This window comes from Rhinichthys klamathensis, unplaced genomic scaffold (genome assembly GCF_029890125.1).
Source record: "Rhinichthys klamathensis goyatoka isolate OS25496 unplaced genomic scaffold, OSU_Roscu_1.1 h1tg000165l_1, whole genome shotgun sequence".
Classification (NCBI taxonomy): domain Eukaryota; kingdom Metazoa; phylum Chordata; class Actinopteri; order Cypriniformes; family Leuciscidae; genus Rhinichthys; species Rhinichthys klamathensis.
Window position 1 is genome coordinate 1,842,806 of NW_026606697.1, and position 22,956 is coordinate 1,865,761.

At 39.5% G+C, this 22,956-nt stretch overlaps 1 protein-coding gene across 1 annotated transcript in view; it reads right to left on the reverse strand.

The window, feature by feature from the left end:
- Positions 1-6,569, reverse strand: part of anpepa (alanyl (membrane) aminopeptidase a) — a 39,868-nt gene extending 33,299 nt beyond the window's left edge. Inside the window, exon 1 of the mRNA XM_056259176.1 lies at positions 6,451-6,569. The gene's annotated coding sequence lies outside the window, so the exon portion shown is untranslated. The remainder of the gene's footprint in view (positions 1-6,450) is intronic.
- Between the last annotated feature and the right edge of the window lie 16,387 nt (positions 6,570-22,956).

The window sequence follows — 22,956 nt, forward strand, 5'->3', positions numbered from 1 at the left end:
TTGCGGGATCGGGTATCGATCTGACATCGATCAGACGAGGCCGATCCAAATCCGATATTGTGGTATTATGTGTTATTGTTAAGCCCCACAAAATGCACAAAAACATTCTAAAGTACCATAACGTTTTCGTGCACTCTATTATAAGTGTTCTGAAGCTATTATGTGAGATATAAATTAATATTTAAGTAATTAAATTCAAGATCACGTAAATTTTTCCCTCTCGCGGCTGTCAGTCATTCTCCATTCAGCATTCAAACAGCGCGTCGCGTTCGGTTGCAGTCAATGATGAAACTATCTTCAAGATGATTCAATGTTAATACTATTATACTTGATCTGTAAGATAAAGGTCTATGTTTTCGCATAAAACAACTTTATCTTGCTGGACTTTATTGCTGTAACTCAATCGTGTTACTCTCTACCGGGTGTCGGACGCTGTCAGTTTGATCACAACACTAGAGTCAGAGCACTATATTCTTCACGCGCACAGTAACTGAAATTTAAAACTGTTAAAAGAAAAGGCTCAATAAACGATTGCATAGATAGATACTGTATAATACACTGTCCATCAATATGTATCTCCGTTGTGCTTTGAACTTTTCAAAGCGGACTCGACGCGCTGCGTGCTGGAACTCCACGTGGCTTCAAGCGCATCATTCTCCGCTCGGGATGCGCATAAGCGCTTTGTGCCGCACTGTATTGGAGCCTTTCATATCATAATGCATTGACGCAATTAAAGCTTATTAACATTAATAATTATTAATGTTGCTGCCTCATTAAATAGCTGTGCAATACACTTAAAACATGTCTCAATTTTATAGCAGATTTAGCTATATCTAAAATAATTATCTTTTTCATTTTTGTTATCTTGTTTTTCATGAATGTATTTTACAACAATAAAAAGAGCAATGTGTATTATCCACTAATCTAGTTTATAATAGCATTTTTGTCATAGATTATGATCATATATTTTGGGGATTTGTTGTTTATCTTTATAATGAAGCTGTCTGTATTAAGTAGATTGTGTTTAACACACACAAGAGTGATAATCAGTTTAACACACAGTTATAGAAATTCTAATTGATTTAAAAAACAAAAACTGTACTGGTATTTACAATGTAGAATGCTGCTGTTTAAATTGTTTTAACTTTAAACCTGTTGGTAGCTAGCTAGCTTTAAGTACTGAAGTACCTGTATTTTCTTTCATTTATAAATTTCTTTATTTTTTTGTAGTGTTTGAATAAAGGGTGGCAATCTTTCATAATCAACTGTTGTTGTGGACTATATAGGAGGTATATTTTAGGTGGCTAATTGAGAAAATTGCTATATTTTTTATTAGTTTAAGAATAAAATAAAAATATCGGATTAATATCGGTATCGGCAAAAGCCAAAGCTGCGGCATCGGTATCGGTATCGGAAGTGAAAAAGTGGTATCGGGACATCCCTACCTAAAACATTTGATGATTTGCATTGATTATCTTTCAATTGATTATGGAATTGTTAAAATACATTTACCTGACATAATAAATTGTTATATTTGATTATTCTAACAGACTTTGACTTTATTTTCATTGGAGTTAAAAGGAATAGTCAAACATTAACGTATATTTAATGATGCACAGATATCATTAAAACACTTTCATTCTATGGAGTCAGATGAAACGAGTTAATACATAAGACAAAATATATTATATTTAATTAAAAAATCCTTTTGCCATTGGAAGAGACGGAACGCGCGTTGAGACCTTCACCGCTAATTTGAATGCCGCCCTTGGATCGAATTAGCAGGACTTACAAGAATGTTGTGGTCAATGGTGTCAAATGCAGCACTAAGATCGAGTAACACTAATAGAGAGATACAACCACGATCGGATGATAAGAGCAAATCATTTGTGACTCTAATGAGAGCGGTCTCGGTGCTATGGTACGGTCTAAATCCGGACTGAAAATCCTCGCAGATATCATTTCTTTCTAGAAAGGAACATAGTTGTGAAGATACTGCTTTTTCTAATATCTTTGACAGAAAAGGCAGATTCGAGATCGGCCTGTAATTGACTAATTCTGTAGGATCAAGTTGTGGTTTTTTAACAAGCGGTTTTATCATAGCCAGTTTAAAGGTTTTTGGTACGTATCCTAGAGACAAAGATGAATTAATGATATTAAGAAGAGGATATATGACCTCTGGAAACATCTCTTTCAGTGTTTCTTTCATTAACGAGTTTGCAGAATTCTTCCTCTCCTATAGCAACAAATAAATCAAATTTTTCCTCAGGGAGACTACAATGCACTTCCTGATGCGATACTGTGGTAGACGGTTGCATAGTTATAATTTTGTCCCTGATATTATCAATCTTATAAGTGAAGAAGTTCATAAAGTCATCACTGCCGTGTTGCTTTGACACTTCTGAGCTTGAAGCTTTCTTTTTCGTTAGTTTAGCCACTGTTTCAAATAAATACCTAGGATTATGTTTATTTTCTTCTAATAGGTTTGAAAAATAAGCAGATCTAGCAGCTTTTAAAGCCTCTCTGTAAGCAATTGAGCTCTCTTTCCACGAAATCCGAAATACCTCTAGTTTAGTTTTCTTCCAGTTGCGCTCCATTTTTCTGGCTGCTCTCTTTAGGGCCTGAGTGTGCTCGCTGTACCACGGCGTTGGACTATTTTCTTTAATCTTCTTTAAGCGCAACGGAGCAACTGCGTCTAAAGTGCTGGAAAAGAGAGAGTTAAACGTTTCTGTTGCAATATCGAGTTCTTCTAAGCTATCTGGGATGCTGAGATGATGAAACTGATTAGGAAGATTATTGATAAAGCAATCTTTAGTGGCAGAAGTTATAGGTCTAACGTATTTATAACACGGAGTCGGCTTTGCAGCCTTGGCTTAATGTAATTTACATGAGACTAGATAATGATCTGAGATGTCATCGCTCTGCTGCAGAATTTCAACAGCATCAACATCTATTCCATGTGATAATATTAGATCTAGAGTATGATTACGACAATGAGTAGGTCCTGACACGTGTTGTCTAACTCCAATTGAGTTTACAATGTCTTTAAATGCCAATCCCAAAGCATCTTTTTCATTATCTACATGTATATTAAAATCACCAACAATTAGTACTTTATCTGCAGCCAATACTAAATCTGATAGAAAGTCCGCAAATTCTTTGATAAAATCTTTATGGTGCCCTGGTGGCCTGTACACAGTAGCCAGCAGAATTCTCAAATGTGATTTATCGTTTACACTATATATTTTTACATTAAGCACCAATACTTCAAAAGAAGTATATTTAAAGCTACATTTCTTAGTGGTTTTGAAAATATTACTATAAATTACAGCAACACCTCCCCCTTTGCCTTTCAGACGAGGTTCATTTTTATAACTGTAATCTTGTGGGGTTGACTCATTTAAAATAATGTAATCGTTTGGTTTTAGCCAGGTTTCTGTCAAACACAGCATATCAAGATTATAATCTGAAATCATATCATTAACTATAAGAGATTTTGAAGTAAGGGATCGAATATTCAGCAACCCAAGCTTTATCATTTGCTCATCTGTATTATATCTGTTTTTTATTTGTTGAACATCAATTAAATTTTTAACCTGACGTTTTTTGGATTTCCAAATTCGGGGAACAGACACAGTCTCTATATGATGATATCTAGGTGAAAGAGGCTCTATGTGATGGGATTTATCTGACCTTGGTGACGTGAGGCCGCTAGCAGACGGTCGGTTTAGCCAGTCTGTCTGCTTCCTGACCTGAGCCCCAGATTGTCATGTTTTAGCTCTAAGACTATGAGCCAAATTACTAGAGAGAAGAGCAGCACCAGCCCAGGAGGGATGGATACCATCTCTTTTCAACAGATCAGGCTTGCCCCAAAAACTTTTCCAATTGTCTATGAATTTTATATTATTCTGCGGACACCACTTCGACAGCCAACCATTCAGTGAGGCCAATCGGCTAACTATCTCATCACTCCTGCGTACAGGAAGGGGGCCAGAGCAAATTACAGTGCCTGACATCGTACTTGCGAGTTCACACACCTCTTTAATATTAATTTTGGTGATCTCCGACTGGCGGAGTCGAACATCATTAGTGCCGACATGAATAATGATAGAGAATAGAGAATTTACGATTAGCATTAGCCAGCACTTTTAAATTTGCTTTGATGTCAGGCGCTCTGGCTCCCGGCAAACATGTGACTATGGTGGCTGGTGTCTCTATTTTCACGTTCCGTGTGATCGAATCACCAATTACCAGGGCACAATCAACAGAATTCTCAGTGGGTGTTTCACTGAGTGGGGCAAATCGATTTGTTATGGGAATCGGAACGGAAGAGTGGTTCTTTGATCCGCGACTAGAGCGGTGATCTCTCACAGTAACCCATCTGCCCTGACATAGATGACATAGATGCTTCAGACGCATTCACGCTGGGCGCGTTCCCAAAGCGTCGTTGACGCATCGTCTTGTTCCCTTTCTCAGGGAACTATGGTTACAGTCGTAACCTGAGACGTTTTTCTTGTAATATTTATATTTGAATTTATTTCAGCTTTATTGCAGTTACTGAAAACTAATTGTATTAGTTTTAGTTTTAACAAACAATAACAACACTTGTAGTCTAACATTCAAATATGACACATCACAACCAGTTTATTTTACTCACACAGCTAATGAATGTTTTGCAAGTATTGAATTATAATGCACAACTCATATCGACATCTTTTTTAGTACTTTTTTATTTTATTTTTGGAGCTCAAAAGCCAGAGTCTCTATTCACTTTCATTGTACGGAAATGATGAGCAGCTTGGACAAACTAAAATAAGCTAGAAAAGCTAGAAAATAAATAATAATGATAAAATATCAACTCAAATGAACTCATTCATATGAGTTAAACATAAATGTGGTGTTTTAGCAATTTGCTGGCAAAATCTGCACTTTTTTTCTGTGGTGAAGAATGAAAGAATAGCTATTTAGTGTTAGTACAAAAAGTCCTATAATGCACATCTGGAATAATCCAATGCACTAAATCATTTTGTGCTCTTTTCTCACAGGTGCTTCCTCTTGATGGCTTGCGTCATTTACCATCTTCTTGTTATCATGTGAGTTCAATCAACAAACACATGCACATATTTTAACACGTAACGGCTGCATATGTGTTAGGAAGAAGAAATATGCAGAAACATGAACAAGCCTGTAAGTTTAAACGGATTTTAAGTGTAGACTCATTGTGGGCCATTTTCATTGGTGCTCTATGCAACTGGCGGCAGGATATAATGGGATGGAATGAGGATTCCTCCCCTGTCCCGAGGATTCATTCTCAATTAAACCAATGGATAACGTGAGCTGTCTTTTCAAAAGAAGAATAATTTTGTGCTTGTAAGTGGGAGATGTATGTGAAAGTTCAACTTGCAGATGTGTTTGCATTGGGGAAAAAAACAGCACTGGTCACATAAGGGGGCAATGAAAATATAATCATCATTACACCAATAAGGTTGGTGAAAAAACAGAAATTATCTTATATTTCCCATTTTTTTAATTTTTAAAATGCTATATTAAATGCTTTTTAAAAACACCCCAAACTTTTGAACGTATGTGTGTGTGTGTGGTTTATATTACATTGTGAGGACCAAATGTCCCCACAAGGATTGTAAAACCGGAGATAGCCTACATTGTGGGGACCAGCCAGCGGGTCCCCATGGGTACAAAAGCTTATAAATCATACAGAATGAGTTTTTTTGAAAATGTAAAAATGCAGAAAGTTGTGTGTGATGGGTAGGTTTAGGGGTCGGGTTAGTGTAAGGGGACAAAATATACAGTTTTTTACAGTATAAAAACCATCACGTCTATGGAAAGTCCCAACAAAGATATCGAACCAGGGTGTGTGTGTGTGTTCAAACCGTTCAAAAGTTTGGGGTATTTTTAAGTAGCATTTAACATACCGTTTCAAAATGCTAAATCATGGACAAACAAGTCCTCCAACGGGATCAGCAAGAGCCATAATTAACCAAACCAGTATGGAAATTCACGCATGTCTCAACTGATCTTAACAGGTATGCCAAAGCCCTTATTGCAAATTATAGTTTTGCATATACAAGTTCATCTTGCTTAAACTAAACGCTTGTGTCTTATACAGTCTGACAGCTTTATGCATTTCATTCTACTGTTTTAACCATTTCCATCTGGGAGTTATTTGAGGTAAGTATATATGAACAAATTATCTGCTACACCAAAATATTAAACACCCATTGTAAAGAATCCCATCTCATCTGTTGACCATATGCTAAATCACTCTGTCTGGAAAGCCACGCAACAGCGCAGGAGCACAGAAATCTTGCAGCAGTTTTCTTTCTTTTGAAAAGACGACTTCTTAGTTCTTGTGTGAAATGAAAGTCAAATCAAATAAAGACACACGCATGCTCGACTAAGATGAAAAGAAGAGAGTAAAAGTACACATACCAGGTATCCATAGGGAAAGTCACAGAAGTGGGATAGTTACGTTTATGATGAGGTTGATGGGAAAAACAAACTCTCTCTCTCTCTCTCTCTCTCTCTCTCTCTCTCTCTCTCTCTCTCTCACACACACACACACCCACACACACACACACAAACACACAGTCACAGTTAGGAGGAGGGGCAAAACGAAGCTTACACATATACACACCCCAAACTCACCCAGACACAGACACAAACGTATACACACAGACTGAGAATTCTCTAACAACTCTTTGTCAGGGGTTTTAAGGGTAAAACTCACTCTGAAGTCACATTTATTGCATGTCTTTCATGGCTTATGTGTGATGTGCACAGTTTGAGACACAAGAGTTTTTTTCTCATGAGAAAAAGATCCAGATTTAAAATGTCTTTACATTGGCTATATTTTGTATTATTGAACAAAATGCAAAAATAGAAGGCTCATTATGCAGCCATTATACTGTTTATCATCAGCTTGTGATGAACCTCCATGATCTTGAAAGGTGATTTGATTACACTAAAGTCTCCTATCCATCAATATGCCAAAACCCACCTGGAAAGTATATATATACCATTCAAAAGTTTGGGGTTGGAAAGATTTTTGGTCTGTTTTATATATATATATATATATATATATATATATATATATATATATATATATATATATATATATATATTAAAATGTAATTTATTCTTGTGATGCAAAGCTGAATTTCAGCATCATTACTCCAGTCTTCAGTGTCACATGATCCTTCAGAAATCATGCTAATATGATTCGTTGCTGCTCAAGAAACATTTCCTATTATTATCAATGTTGAGCTGCTTAATATTTTTGTGTAAACCATGATCCAGGTCATCATTTATACTCCTAGCAAAAATCTTTGGTGGCAGTATAAATGTATTTAATGTCACTTTTGATTAATTTAATGCATACTTGCTGAATAAAAGTATTAATTTTTTTTTTTTTTTTTAAAGAAAAGGATATTATGATTAATTATTTGTAATGTTCCTCATTTGTAAGTTGCATCTGCTACATGAATAAATGCAACAAAAATCTGTGCAGCATTTATGGCTTAAAAACAAAGGAGAAATTTAACAAACCGTATGAAATTAATAGAAACTCTTCTGTTCTCAGTTTGCAAGTGAGAGTGTTTTGCACACAGGATACAATAAACCATTTCAGCTGAGATACAGCGTACAGGGAATGCCACACAGATAGAGAGAAAGTCTTGATGGAAATGTTCACAACCAGAAGTGATCCTCATATTATTTCAGCTATTGAGATGATTCAAACAAGTTATAATAACTTTAACCCCGAATCTGATGGAAATTGTCTAAGTTTTGAAGTGTGAATATGTGTCGTTGCACATATTAAAGTGTTGCACCTGATAAAGGTTGGAGATCTTATTCCACCTCTATAGAGCTGTAAAGCATCTCTCGAGATATGGTCTGCGATAAGCAATTTCCTGCAAGAACAGATTTCCAGTTTCAAACAGCAATAACCAGAAAATCACAGCTTTAAGACACTCTTTAGGTGGCTAAAATGAAAGTACATTTTGCATCGAATACACACATAAGATAAGGCCTGAAAAGATACTACATGCAGACAACTAATACTTAAATATACCTCAGGACTGACGTGAACAGTCTCTGGCTCGGCAGGACTGACGTGAACAGTCTCTGGCTCGGCAGGACTGACGTGAACAGTCTCTGGCTCGGCAGGATGGACGTGAACAGTCTCTGGCTCGGCAGGACTGACGTGAACAGTCTCTGGCTCGGCAGGACTGACGTGAACAGTCTCTGGCTCGGCAGGACTGACGTGAACAGTCTCTGGCTCGGCCGGCATGACGTGAACAGTCTCTGGCTCGGCAGGACTGACGTGAAAAGTCTCTGGCTCGGGACTGAGCGTGACTGACGTGAACAGGACTGACGTGACGGGACTGACGTGAACAGTCTCTGGCTCGGGACTGAGCGTGACTGACGTGAACAGGACTGACGTGACGGGACTGACGTGAACAGTCTCTGGCTCGGGACTGAGCGTGACTGACGTGAACGGGACTGACGTGACGGGACTGACGTGAACAGGACTGACGTGACGGGACTGACGTGAACAGTCTCTGGCTCGGGACTGAGCGTGACTGACGTGAACAGGACTGACGTGAACAGGACTGACGTGAGGGGACTGACGTGAACAGTCTCTGGCATGGCGGGCATGACGTGAACAGTCTCTGGCTCGGGACTGAGCGTGACTGAGGTGAACAGGACTGACGTGACGGGACTGACGTGAACAGTCTCTGGCATGGCGGGCATGACGTGAACAGTCTCTGGCTCGGGACTGAGCGTGACTGAGGTGAACAGGACTGACGTGACGGGACTGACGTGAACAGTCTCTGGCTTGGCAGGACTGACGTGAACAGTCTCTGGCTCGGCAGGACTGACGTGAACAGTCTCTGGCTCGGCAGGACTGACGTGAACAGTCTCTGGCTCGGCAGGACTGACGTGAACAGTCTCTGGCTCGGCAGGACTGACGTGAACAGTCTCTGGCTCGGCAGGACTGACGTGAACAGTCTCTGGCTCGGCAGGACTGACGTGAACAGTCTCTGGCTCGGCAGGACTGACGTGGACAGTCTCTGGCTCGGCAGGACTGACGTGAACAGTCTCTGGCTCGGCAGGATGGACGTGAACAGTCTCTGGCTCGGCAGGACTGACGTGAACAGTCTCTGGCTCGGCAGGACTGACGTGAACAGTCTCTGGCTCGGCAGGACTGACGTGAACAGTCTCTGGCTCGGCAGGACGGACGTGAACAGTCTCTGGCTCGGGACTGAGCGTGACTGACGTGAACAGGACTGACGTGACGGGACTGACGTGAACAGTCTCTGGCTCGGGACTGGTCAGGACTGACGTGAACAGTCTCTGGCTCGGCATGACTGACGTGAACAGTCTCTGGCTCGGGACTGAGCGTGACTGACGTGAACAGGACTGACGTGACGGGACTGACGTGAACAGTCTCTGGCTCGGGACTGGTCAGGACTGACGTGAACAGTCTCTGGCTCGGGACTGAGCGTGACTGACGTGAACAGGACTGACGTGACGGGACTGACGTGAACAGTCTCTGGCACGGCGGGCATGACGTGAACAGTCTCTGGCTCGGCAGAACAGTCTCTGGCTCGGGACTGAGCGTGACTGACGTGAACGGGACTGACGTGACGGGACTGACGTGAACAGGACTGACGTGACGGGACTGACGTGAACAGTCTCTGGCTCGGCATGACTGACGTGAACAGTCTCTGGCTCGGGACTGAGCGTGACTGACGTGAACAGGACTGACGTGAACAGGACTGACGTGAACAGTCTCTGGCTCGGCAGGACTGACGTGAACAGTCTCTGGCTCGGCATGACTGACGTGAACAGTCTCTGGCTCGGGACTGAGCGTGACTGACGTGAACAGGACTGACGTGACGGGACTGACGTGAACAGTCTCTGGCACGGCGGGCATGACGTGAACAGTCTCTGGCTTGGCAGGACAGTCTCTGGCTCGGGACTGAGCGTGACTGACGTGAACAGGACTGACGTGACGGGACTGACGTGAACAGGACTGACGTGACGGGACTGACGTGAACAGTCTCTGGCATGGCGGGCATGACGTGAACAGTCTCTGGCTCGGGACTGAGCGTGACTGACGTGAACAGGACTGACGTGACGGGACTGACGTGAACAGGACTGACGTGACGGGACTGACGTGAACAGTCTCTGGCTCGGCAGGACTGACGTGAACAGTCTCTGGCTCGGCAGGAATGACGTGAACAGTCTCTGGCTCGGCAGGACTGACGTGAACAGTCTCTGGCTCGGCAGGACTGACGTGAACAGTCTCTGGCTCGGCAGGACTGACGTGAACAGTCTCTGGCTCGGCAGGACTGACGTGAACAGTCTCTGGCTCGGCAGGACTGACGTGAACAGTCTCTGGCTCGGCAGGACTGACGTGAACAGTCTCTGGCTCGGCAGGACTGACGTGAACAGTCTCTGGCTCGCCAGGACTGACGTGAACAGTCTCTGGCTCGGCAGGACTGACGTGAACAGTCTCTGGCTCGCCAGGACTGACGTGAACAGTCTCTGGCTCGGCAGGACTGACGTGAACAGTCTCCGGCTCGGCAGGCAGGACGTGAGGCTCATGCTGAAGGGATACTGTGGGCTTGCGGGACTCATCCGCAAAGCCCACAGTATATGACGAGCTGCTCAACAAAAGGGCAAAGTCCATATACTGCACCAGAGTGCAGTGAGGGGTATTGGCAGGCATGAGGTAGTAAATCAATTCATCAAGTCCATGGCGAAACATGTCTTTCAAGACCTCATCACCAAAATCTACCCCATGGCAAAGCGAACAAAACTCCTCCACGTATTGGTTGAGGCGGAAGAGACGAATTGCTGTGTCCATCTTTGCTCTAGTATTCTGTAATGATTTAGTTCACTGGAGGCAAGCTTGTTGAGAACCCAAGTGCAGTTTATTAACAAAACAATCAAACATAAAACAAAAGCATGGTGTGGCATGAAACTAGAAACAAGAACATAGACATGAGGCTTACAAATAGCGGTTACACAAAACAATACTAGACAAAGACACAGGGCAAACATGAGGGCTTAAATACACAAAACTAACGACTAGACAAGGAACACCTGCGAACAATTTAACAATGAACCAATGACAACATGACACAACAGACAAGGGAACACATAGTAGGTGTAGAGTGGGGGAAAACGCCCCCCCTTAAGGAAAATGTGACATTACTGTGAAACAAAACATAAATGTGACTAGAATTGCCATGCCAGTTTTGAGTGACTATGGCAGGAGTTATTCACCAAATATTAAAATTGCTCAGCCTTCATAAATATTTATAATTTTGACTGAAAATATTTTTGTACAAAGCATGAAGGTGGGTGGGGTAAAATGCCCCCTTTCTTACCAACCAGTTTGCTTCAACAGCGAAATTAACAGACTTTAGTTTTTAATCTCTAAAAGTAAAAGGCAAGTAATTTATCAACATGCATATATCTTAATATTTATTTCAGGAATGTCCAAAATAGCCAAATTTCTATCAGTGAGCTAACTGTGCTAGCTATCTGGCTAGCTAATGCTCACTTGAGGTCATTTATTTATGTTTTGTTCAAATAGTTTTATTTTACCACGTAGTTATACTGCATTACGTGGGAAAACAAAGGATTTGATAGACAGAAATATGTTATTATTGTAATTATGATAGAGAGAAACTATGCCCCCTAGGGGGCGTTTTACCCCACCCCACACTGTTTTACCCCACAAGCTATGACTTTAAAAAAAAGTGTTTAATTTTTTTAAATATAATTATATTCCTTATAAATAACATATGCTCTCAAACAATATGGGATTAATATCCTGCCATGATTCAAAACTGAAAATAAAGTTCTGAAAGGTTGAAAGTAAGTGTTTGAAAACTCAAAATCTTACAAAAAAAGTTTTGCAAGATCGAAAAATAAGATTTGCAAGCTTGCAAAATGTAAAAAAAGTAAAAATATCTCTGTAAACATTATGTTGTTTTTGAGATTTCCTTCTTCAGAACTGCAACATTTTTTTTACGATGTTGCGCAAACAATTTTTCAGAGTTTCAAATTTGTCATTGTTCTCCCACTGTATTCGTTTGTTTTCCAGGTTTGAAACCTTGTAAATGGTGATCTGAAAACTGGTGTGCGAATGTGTAAAAAAAAGTTTTGAAACTCTGAAAAAAGACTTTTGCAGGCTTGCAAAGTGGTAAAAAAAAATGAAATCTCTGCAAACATAATTTTGTTTTTGAGTTTTCCTTCTTCAGAAGTGCAACACTCTTTTTTACGGTGTTGTGCAATCATTTTTTCAGAGTTTCGAATTTGTCACTGTTCTCCCAGTGTATAGTTTGTTTTCCAGATTTGAAACCTTGTAAATGGTGATCTGAAAACTGGTGTGCGAATAGGTAAAAAAAGTTTTGAAACTCTGAAAACTGAGGTTCGAAAGGGCGAAACTTATTACATTACATTACATGTGCACTCCTATTGCAGACTATTTTTTCAGAGCTGAGTTTACAACACCCACTTTGCGGAGATACGCCCACACAGTTGCGAGCTTGCGACTCACGTGATTTGTGGCAGCGTTGTCACGCAGTTCTGCTCTGAAACTCTGAAACTCAGACTGAGCGAAAATGAAGCATCGCAACCTCGCAACTTCAAAAAAAAAAGCCTGGAGGGAGGGCCTTCTGCTCTTGGCCAATGCTTTGCTGTCTGCTGACGTACAGTCCAATCACAAGTCGTATTTACTGGAAAGGTGGGATTGACCGACTGCTCCGCCAATGACGAAAGCGTATGGGATGATAGTCAGTCAGTCAGTCATATTTATTTATAGAGCACATTTAAAAACAACAGTTGTTGGCCAAAGTGCTGTATTAAAATATAGTCTCAAAATGATTAACACATGCAAGCACAATTATCAATGAACTTGATTAATGTTGCAGAAATGTTTTACTATCCACAACCAAAGGCCTTTCAACAGGGGCGGCGCCAGATAATTTTTAACGCAGGTGCTGAGGGGGTGCTAGATCATTGACAGGGGGAGCTGCGCAATTATATATATATATATATATATATATACATACACACACTCTATTATTTAAATGAGCAAAATTTATGATGAGATGAGCTCCAGTTCACGTGCAATGCAATCGCGCCCGCGCCTCCGTGAATATATTGTCTGCCATTTGCTTCTTATTTAATATATATCCAGGCAATTGGTTGATGAAAAATTTATTAAAAATTAAGATACAATTTATACAAAACGAAATTCACTTTAAAGAAAGGCTTTCTACAAAACAAAACTTAATTTAGTGGTCAAAATCATGTCTGACCCATCATATCTTCCGATATATTGCGCATCCATCTTATTCATGCTGTTCAATTTTCATAATCAGCATAGATGTGGAAAAAAAATAACATTATAATATTTTAACCAAAAATGAAACTAAATGCGCTTATTTAATGGCTACAACACATATAGTGGGCCTATAGGCCTACAGACTCTCTAAATATTGACATTAACATTAACAATGCTGCAAGTGCAGTTTGTTAATAGTAGTGCTGGGCAAGTTAACGCGTTATTATCGCGTTAACGCATTTATTAATTAGGGCCGTTACATAGTCAACGCGAGCAACGCGAGCAAGCAACGCGAGCGACGCGAGCTACGCGCTCCTTTTCATAGTACACAAGCGTCACCGGCGATGCGTGAAATGCAATACACCGATCGTGCAGCAGTAGAGTCTAGAGTCGGGTCACGTAATATTCAGATCAAAATGGCAACTGAAGAGGAGTGCATATTGCTGATTTTACATCGGCGGCAACAAAGGATGTATACGAACAAGCTCGCATAACTTTTCCTCTTCGCCCGCCATTGTATTCAAATCTTCTTCTTCTGTAAACATAATAATATACCTTTTTATGTACATTACTTGCAATGTCGCCCCCACCGACAATGCATAGTATTGCGTGCATCGGCGCGTCGCGTATCAAAAACTAGGATGACACATTTGGCTACGCATCGACGCATAATGGCGGCCGAAGCGTAGCGATGTGTAGCCTTGCGCACGCGTATGCGTACCGATGCGTTGACTATGTAAGGGCCCTTATAATTTGCCGACAATTTTTTTTATCGCGCGTTAACGCAGAGTTTTTTTTTTTATTATTTTGAAAGTCCATTGCTCACTGGCTCTGAATACACATAGGCCTACAGTCAAACCATGATCACAGGAGGGGTGGGATGTTGGTCAGCCAGCAAATAACCCACCCAAACAAGCAGTGGAGAGGCTTTGGCAGGTTCTCTCAGAAAGGGAGACAGCGCTCCGCGAGTGAATGACAGGCGCTTTATGGATAGTAACCATGACAACGGCTTCTGAACGCTATGCAACTGTAGCCTTTTTAACTTAAATTAAAATTATACATAACTTTACCTGATAGGCCTGCGTTTAGTTTAGCGGGGATGCTCTGCCATGTGAATTCCCTCCTGTTGATATCCTGATAACTATTTAGATTCTGGAAACTCACAAACAGCGAGCCGAGGATCAGTCTCTCTTCCAATGATTTGTGCTGCGCGTCGTGTACAAAAAAGTTAGACAATTCAACTTCGGCAACGCGCGGGCGTGACCGCAACAGTTTCACAGGAACGCACCCGCTTGTCGCTGCACCTGTGCTCGACCACTTCACCTCACTCTACCTCTGTTTAATGTAATCTTACGTGGGAAACCATGGCATGCCATGACCAAACCTAAGCTGCTATCAGAGAAGTAACGTTGGTCGACTTATATCTGTAGTAGTGATCATGACCCTTTGACTACATAGACTGTTTCTGCTGCTCCCTGATACAAGATACCTGTTCAGAAAAAAAAACACAAGAAAACAGGACTCGTTTTAACAAGCTAGATAAAAGATAATGCCCTGGCAGTGGCAAATAGCTTTGTTTAAATATTTGATTTGATTACATTAATGTTTAAGTTGAGATTTACAAGAAATATTTTATTGATACTGTGTAAAGGGAATACTGCTGGTATAAAAGCACCTTATTTGTTTAAAGTTTTTGCAAACCACATGTTATTGCACTTTTGTAGCAGTACATTTAAATCAAAAGTGCGCAATACACTACTTTAGAATTCATTATTCAATTTTGCGCGTAACAATGCGATTAATCGCGAAGAAGATCATACGATTAATCGCGATTACATTTTTTAATCGTTGCCCAGCACTAGTTAATAGTAAATGTTAACTAATCTATAAGTGTTATCGATTTTTTGTGCACCGATTCAGAGGTCTCGTGAGTTCAGTGTTGGACAGGTCAGTTGTTTTAACTATTCTTTAAAGTGAATGGTTAAAATGAGTCATTCGTTTGGTTTGCGTATCGGACGTGTCATTAGTGGACGTCTAGCCACGGCACGCTTGTGTGATTATCTCGGCAGTTTAGGACATCACACAAGATTTGCAATTTGTACAAATAGAGACATTTTTGTGAATACAAATGTTTTCTTTTGTATTAGTGTATCATAATTTCATTTGCGCATGCAACAAAGAAGACGTGAATGTGTGGATCAGGTGACACGCGTGCATTCATTGACGTCTTTTCTGAGTCGATCTCATTTGATTCATTTGGATTTTGAGACTTTCTTTTCGCGGTTTTTAAGCATTTCACAACCCACACACAAACAAATACAAATGAATAGGCCTGGTGCTAGTTATTAATGTGGGCACAACTACACATTTACAACTACACATTTGACAAACTCATAAATGTGTGTCATTTAAACTAATACAATACAACTTGTGTGTGCAAAATCCAGAATCACATGAATGTGCAGCATTTTGTACAACTAGAGCCATAGTTGTTAATACAAAACCTCGATTTTGTATTAATGTAGCTCAGAATTTGCGCATGCAACAAGTAAGATGTTGATCAGGTTGCATGCGTGCATTCATTGACTCGTTTCTAGAATGCATGAATATATTATATTCATCCCATACGCTTTCGTCATTGGCGGAGCAGTCGGTCAATCCCACCTTTCCAGTAAATACGACTTGTGATTGGACTGTGCGTCAGCAGACAGCAAAGCATTGGCCAAGAGCAGAAGGCCCCCCCTCCAGGCTTTTTTTTTTAAGTTGCGAGGTTGCGAAGCTTCATTTTCGCTCAGTCTGAGTTTCAGAGTTTCAGAGCAGAACTGCGTGACAACGCTATGGAAGTAAAATAATCCCAAATGTTTTTGAAACAAAAAGCCTGTTGAATTGTACTACTTGAAAAAAATATGCATTGCATTAACCCTGCTTGTATTTTAATGCATTGTATTTTTAGGGCTTGCATTTTTATAGGCTGAAATTTAGCATGGTTAAATATTTAAGCAGTGAATATTTCAAATCAAAACATTTCAAACACATTTTCATTAGTAAAATTTCAATAATCCATATTCACCTTTCATATTTCATTTCCCAAATATTCAAACTGATTAAAAATACAACCTAAAATATTCAACAGGCGGTTTTCGGTCCATTTTATTTCGCTTTGCAAATTCGCTTCCACAAATTCAGTGGTTCAAATTCGACAGTAAATTCAACATTGACATCCAGGAGCTGCAGGAAAAGTAGTAGATTACCGAGCATAATCTCCATCTGCTGTTAGTCGACCACACCAGCAGGGGGTGCAAGCGCGTGTTGTTGACGAAGACCAGAGCAACAGTTAGTGCAAGCCATTCATTCATAAAAACTTATTTACAAAAATGTAAGTGTATTTGTGATTATTATGACGTCTGTTTTATGTGAAATTCAGTGTGTTCACGATTACTTTTCCTGTGTAGCCTACATGCATCTTTCTCTACCATGAACGATAATGTTATTCCCCCGATGCGGATGTACAGATCCAGTGTTACATTTGACATATTTCTCTTGGTTGTTTAGTTGCCTTCACCTTATATTGCAGCGATGTGCTGCATGCAGTACTAGGGTTTGGTTTCCTTCAATATGTCAGGATTCCCCTGCTGGACATATAAAACGCTTAACGTAGCTTAATGGACATAAAAGACCAAACTCGCAGGCTAGCAGATGGACTCAGAATATGAATTTAACGCGCAAAGTTTAATGCTGAGCGTTTCCCAGTGATATACTGGCATAAATTTGGTTTGACATTGGACATTCGCACATTTAGGGACCGTCTCTAAAGTTACATACGACATTGGTATACACGTTTCTAATTTAAATACCATTTGAAAAGAACGACTTACAGTCATAAAACCAACTGTAAAGTGTTCGTGTAGGTGTCAGGCTCAGGCATAATGCGCAATTTATTCAAATAGATTGAAGTTTGCTATTGAAGTTAGAAACGTTTAGGCCTATAGGACTTGTTACTTTAGAGACGGTCCCTAAATGTGCGAATGTCAACCCAATTTTACATTTAGTCTTTTAGCTGGCACTTTTATCCAAAGCGACTAGTTAAACTAACAATATAGAACAACAATATGAAAGTGCTACTTCACAGTTTAATCTAATGCAGTATATGTACAATACATACTTTCCAAATAAGGTGCGAGTTTGGTCTTTTATATCACTGTACTGTAGTCCATTAAGCTACGTTAAGCGCTTAAGTCCTGACGGAATTCGGGGAATCTTTGAGTATGATGATGTATTGAGGGAAACAGATTATAATCCCGTTCACTGTAGAAAAGGCTGATAACATAAGGCTACACAGGGAAAGTAACAATGAATGAAACATAAAAACAGCTTTTGTGCCTTTAGATATCATCTTTTCCGCATATATACTGACCCAGATAATCGTCACAAAAAACGTAATGCATGCTGAGTTTTTATGAATGAATGGATTGCTCTAGTCTAAATGTTGCTCTGGTCTTCTCAACAACACGCGCTTGCACCCCCTGCTGGTGTGGTCGACTGACAGCAGATGGAGATTATGCTCGGTAATCTACTACTTTTCCTGCAGCTCCTGGATGTCAACGTTGAATTTACTGTCGAATTTGAACCACTGAATTTGTGGAAGCGAATTTGCAAAGCGAAATAAAATGGACCGAAAACCGCCTGTTGAATATTATAGGTTGTATTTTTAATCAGTTTGAATATTTTGGAAGTGAAATATGAAAGGTGAATATGGATTATTGAAATTTTACTAATGAAAATGTGTTTGAAATGTTTTGATTTGAAATATTCACAGCTTAAATATTCAACCATGCTAAATTTCAGCCTATAAAAATACAAGCCCTAAAAATACAATGCATTAAAATACAAGCAGGGTTAATGCAATGCATATCTTTTTCAAGTAGTGCAATTCAACAGGCTTTTTGTTTCAAAAACATTTGGGATTATTTTACTTCCATACAACGCTGCCACAAATCACGTGAGTCGCAAGCTCGCAACTGTGTGGGCGTATCTCCGCAAAGTGGGTGTTGTAAACTCAGCTCTGAAAAAATAGTCTGCAATAGGAGTGCACATGTAATGTAATGTAATAAGTTTCGCCCTTTCGAACCTCAGTTTTCAGAGTTTCAAAACTTTTTTTCACCTATTCGCACACCGGTTTTCAGATCACCATTTACAAGGTTTCAAATCTGGAAAACAAACTATACACTGGGAGAACAGTGACAAATTCGAAACTCTGAAAAAATGATTGCACAACACCGTAAAAAAGAGTGTTGCACTTCTGAAGAAGGAAAACTCAAAAACAAAATTATGTTTGCAGAGATTTCATTTTTTTTTACCACTTTGCAAGCCTGCAAAAGTCTTTTTTCAGAGTTTCAAAACTTTTTTTTACACATTCGCACACCAGTTTTCAGATCACCATTTACAAGGTTTCAAACCTGGAAAACAAACGAATACAGTGGGAGAACAATGACAAATTTGAAACTCTGAAAAATTGTTTGCGCAACATCGTAAAAAAAATGTTGCAGTTCTGAAGAAGGAAATCTCAAAAACAACATAATGTTTGCAGAGATATTTTAAATTTTTTTACATTTTGCAAGCTTGCCAATCTTATTTTTTGATCTTGCAAAACTTTTTTTTTTAAGATTTTGAGTTTTCAAACACTTACTTTAAACCTTTCAGAACTTTATTTTCAGTTTTGAATCATGGCAGGAAATTAATCCCATAAAACTACAGACTTCATTCATCTATCATACATCACTGTGATATCCTGCAGAACAATATTCTTTTAAACACTTACTAATAACTAACTAACTAATAAACTAACTTAGTGTTTAACTAAATACTAATATCTGAAAATTATAGCATTTTCCATGTAATCCTCTTATCTTCGAATACGTCGCTGGTGTCAGTTTCTCCATGGAGATTTGTATATCCCCGTTGTCAACGTAGTTTATAGAAGAAGAATAAGTAGAAGAAGGGAACACATGGCAGGATCACATGACAGACAAGATCCAGAAACAAAACCCAAAAAGTGATAATAGGCACGTAGTGTTACTTTACAAAGTGACATTGCCAACAACTGGCCTGTCATGAATAATACAGTGTTTTTAGTCGTTTTCGGGAATCCATGTGAATGGGGATTGTTTTGACGATGCAGAAAATGTCTGTTGTAAAAAACGAACAAAAAACGTTTCTGTTTTTAGTACATCGTTGTCGTGTAAACGTACCATGAAATTGTGTCAAGAAACTCATGGTTTTATATAGAAAGTGTGTGTACTTTCTAAGGAGAACAAAATGTTATATATTTTACATATACAAAAAATTATTGACAGAAATATTAACTCTCAAGATGGTGACTTGTTCACTGTTTTTGTCATTTCATTCGTCTCTTCTATGGCTGTTAATTTGGCAAACTTTTTAGACCCCATTGACTTTCAGTGTGTTGACAAAAACATTTGAACATCTTCAAAATATCTCTTTTTGTTTTCTACAGAAGAGAGAAAGCCATACAAGTTTTGGAACGACTTGAGGGTGAGTAAATAATGTCAATTGTCTCAATTGTCTTAGGTTTTATATGAAGGCCTATACACTCTTGAAAATACATTTTTTTTCGCCATTATGCCACACAAAAACCATTCCCTAAAGAATCTTTCAGTGAACAGTTCTTAAAAGAACCATTTCCTCCCTAATTGTTAAGAACATTTTAATCATCTAAAGAACCTTTTGTGGAATGTTAAATGTTCTTCATGAAACCATCAACGCCAATAAAGAACCTTTACTTTTAAGACTGCATGAAATCAAACTGTCTTTGTAGAAAAGAAATGTGCTGAATGTCAGAGAATTGACAGTTAAACTGGTAAGAATTCTTTTAGTTCCACAAAAGAATTTCACCACTGTCAGGAAAATGTAGAACATGTTGGTCTCTGTGGTTCATGGTGGTTAAGTTCAAATACCTTGGCCTCAAAACACATGAATCTCATTTCCTGTGTGAAAATGAATGCAAGATGGCCATTTGGACCCCTAGAATACCTCACTTGACTGTGTTAACCTCTTTAGAGCAGAGTACATCTCTGTCTGAAGTTATTGACTTCTGCCACTGTGTTATTGCGTATTATGTAACCTCTTTCACTAAGTGACTTTAGCCCAGGGATTTTTCTCAGAGAGATACAGCTTCAAGCGTCCAGGCAGTTGTGAGAAGTTTAGCAAATATAATTTCTAACTGGTGTAAATGAGGGCAGCTGGTGAACATTGTCTTGTCTTTCAAGTTCTGTTGTTTATTGTGCCACTCATAATTATGCCAATTATGAGTGCAGAGCTTTGTGTTTTTAAACATTTCTCTCCTGTTTTTCATTATTTATTTAATCCATTAGTATTGGCACGAATCGATTCCCATGTGCTAGACAAAACTCTTGTGACTCATAGAGCAAAGTAGGTGGCATATAATCGTATAATTATCATGTATACCTTTTATAATAATATAATTATCAACAGGCCTTGCTTATACCTTAATATTTGCTTTGCTTAGTTCTTTTACTCCTTGCAAATTGTTTATTGTAGAATGTTTTTATCCATTCACTTCAAATTCAATTTGTAAATATTACTATTTCATTATGCTTTCTAAACTTTTTTCTAAGTCTTATTTAACAACACTAGTTTTTAGACATTGGAGAAAATATCCATTTTGTATAAAAGGTGTTAAGTGTTAATGCCAAATATGGTGTCAACTGAATAGTAAAATAATTTAAAGTAAATATTTTTCAGATATTTTAACAATTTGTGTGTGTATATATATATATATATATATATATATATATACACATACAGTATATATGTATAGTACAGTATATATCGGCAAATTGTTAAAATTGTCACACCTATTGTGTTGTGTTTGTCTCTAGTGTCGTTTTCAGTGACTTTCAGTTTGTTTTCATTCATCACATATTTCCTTTGTTCTAATTTCCCACCACTCATCAGTAACCATTCATCACAGCTGTTCACCATTTAGTTCATCACCATCATGTATATTAATTCCTCCCTGTGCACTGTTTGTCTGTCGATGTTTGTGTTTGCGTTTGTTGCACGCACGCACCGTTACATCTTCTGTCTGTACCTGAGATGATACATTTTTTATTAAAAGACATTTCATATTGGAACCTATTATCATCATCTTCTTCTTCATCACTGTGACAGATCGACCGACCTTAATGGATTATTGTGCATCGCAATTTGCTGTTTTGGCAGAGCCTGGATTTTTTCGTTTTCACCAAAAACTTCTGTCGTCTTGCTGTCACCAGCCCCTTCGACGACTAGACCCCGAAGCCTTTGTTCTGGATCGGGGCTAACTACCACCATCCCATAGACCTCCCACTCCGCCTCCCATGCGGACAACCCCGGGTTCGCGTCCCACTTAGAGCGGGAGGTGCGAACTGGAGGGGCTACAGTGGTGCCGTGACCCAGATCGGAGTGAGGTTTAGGGGGGTGAGTGTAACAGACGTAGGCTAGTGAGAGCTGTGCGTGTAAACCTCACTCCCCTAATCTCAAGAGGCACTCTAGCGACTGACACTAGAGACTGCAGTCTTTAGCATCCTTGTTAGAGTGCCCACCTCCCATGCTGACTGGCCCGGGTTCGAGTCCCACATAGACGGGCGGTGCGAACTGGAGGGGCTAAACTCAGACGCTCGCTGCCGCGGCATCGCCTAGGCCTCCTGTGCCAGCCATGTTGCTCTGCACCATCGGCCTCTACTCCACCTTGGCTCCTCCCTCCCCCGACTCCGCCATGGGCTGTCATCTCTGGGCTCTGGGTCTTTGTCTTCGGATGTCTACCACCATCGTCGCCGGTGTCTCGTTGTCGTCCGGATGTTCTCATTCTTCCGTCGCTTCTCATCACCATCCCTTCGCCATCTCCATCTCCTGTTGCCATCCCTGCACCATCTCCACGCCCTCCTCCTAAGCCTCCTCCTTCTCCTCACCAAGCCTCGAGGTTGCGCCTTCCGGGAGGGGGCGTTCTGTCACACCTATTCTGTTGTGTTTGTCTCTAGTGTCATTTTCATGGACTTTCAGTTTGTTTTCATTCATCACATGTGTTTCCGGTAACACTTTATTTTAAGGTGCTTGTAATAAGCAGTAATTAACAGTTAATAAGACACTTATAAGACCTTATAAGATGCATATAAGCATTAACTAATGATAATAAATAAATAAAATTAAATAATAAATTTCTCAAGTATCAATACATTGCACTTTTAGAACAGCCGAACAAACATAAATGGTAACACAAACTCCCAGTCACTTAAAAATTGACCTTCCCAAGAGGGAGTAGTTTCCCTGATCTCTTCAGGGCCTGGACCTTTAATTAACCCTTATATGAAGTAGTTAATGCTTATATGCATCTTATAAGTGTCTTATTAACAGTTAATTACTGCTTATTACAAGCACCTTAAAATAAAGTGTTACCGTGTTTCCTTTGTTCTAATTTTATATACTGTATATAGATTTATATATAATTTATATTATATATAAATATAAATATTTTATATATAAATAAT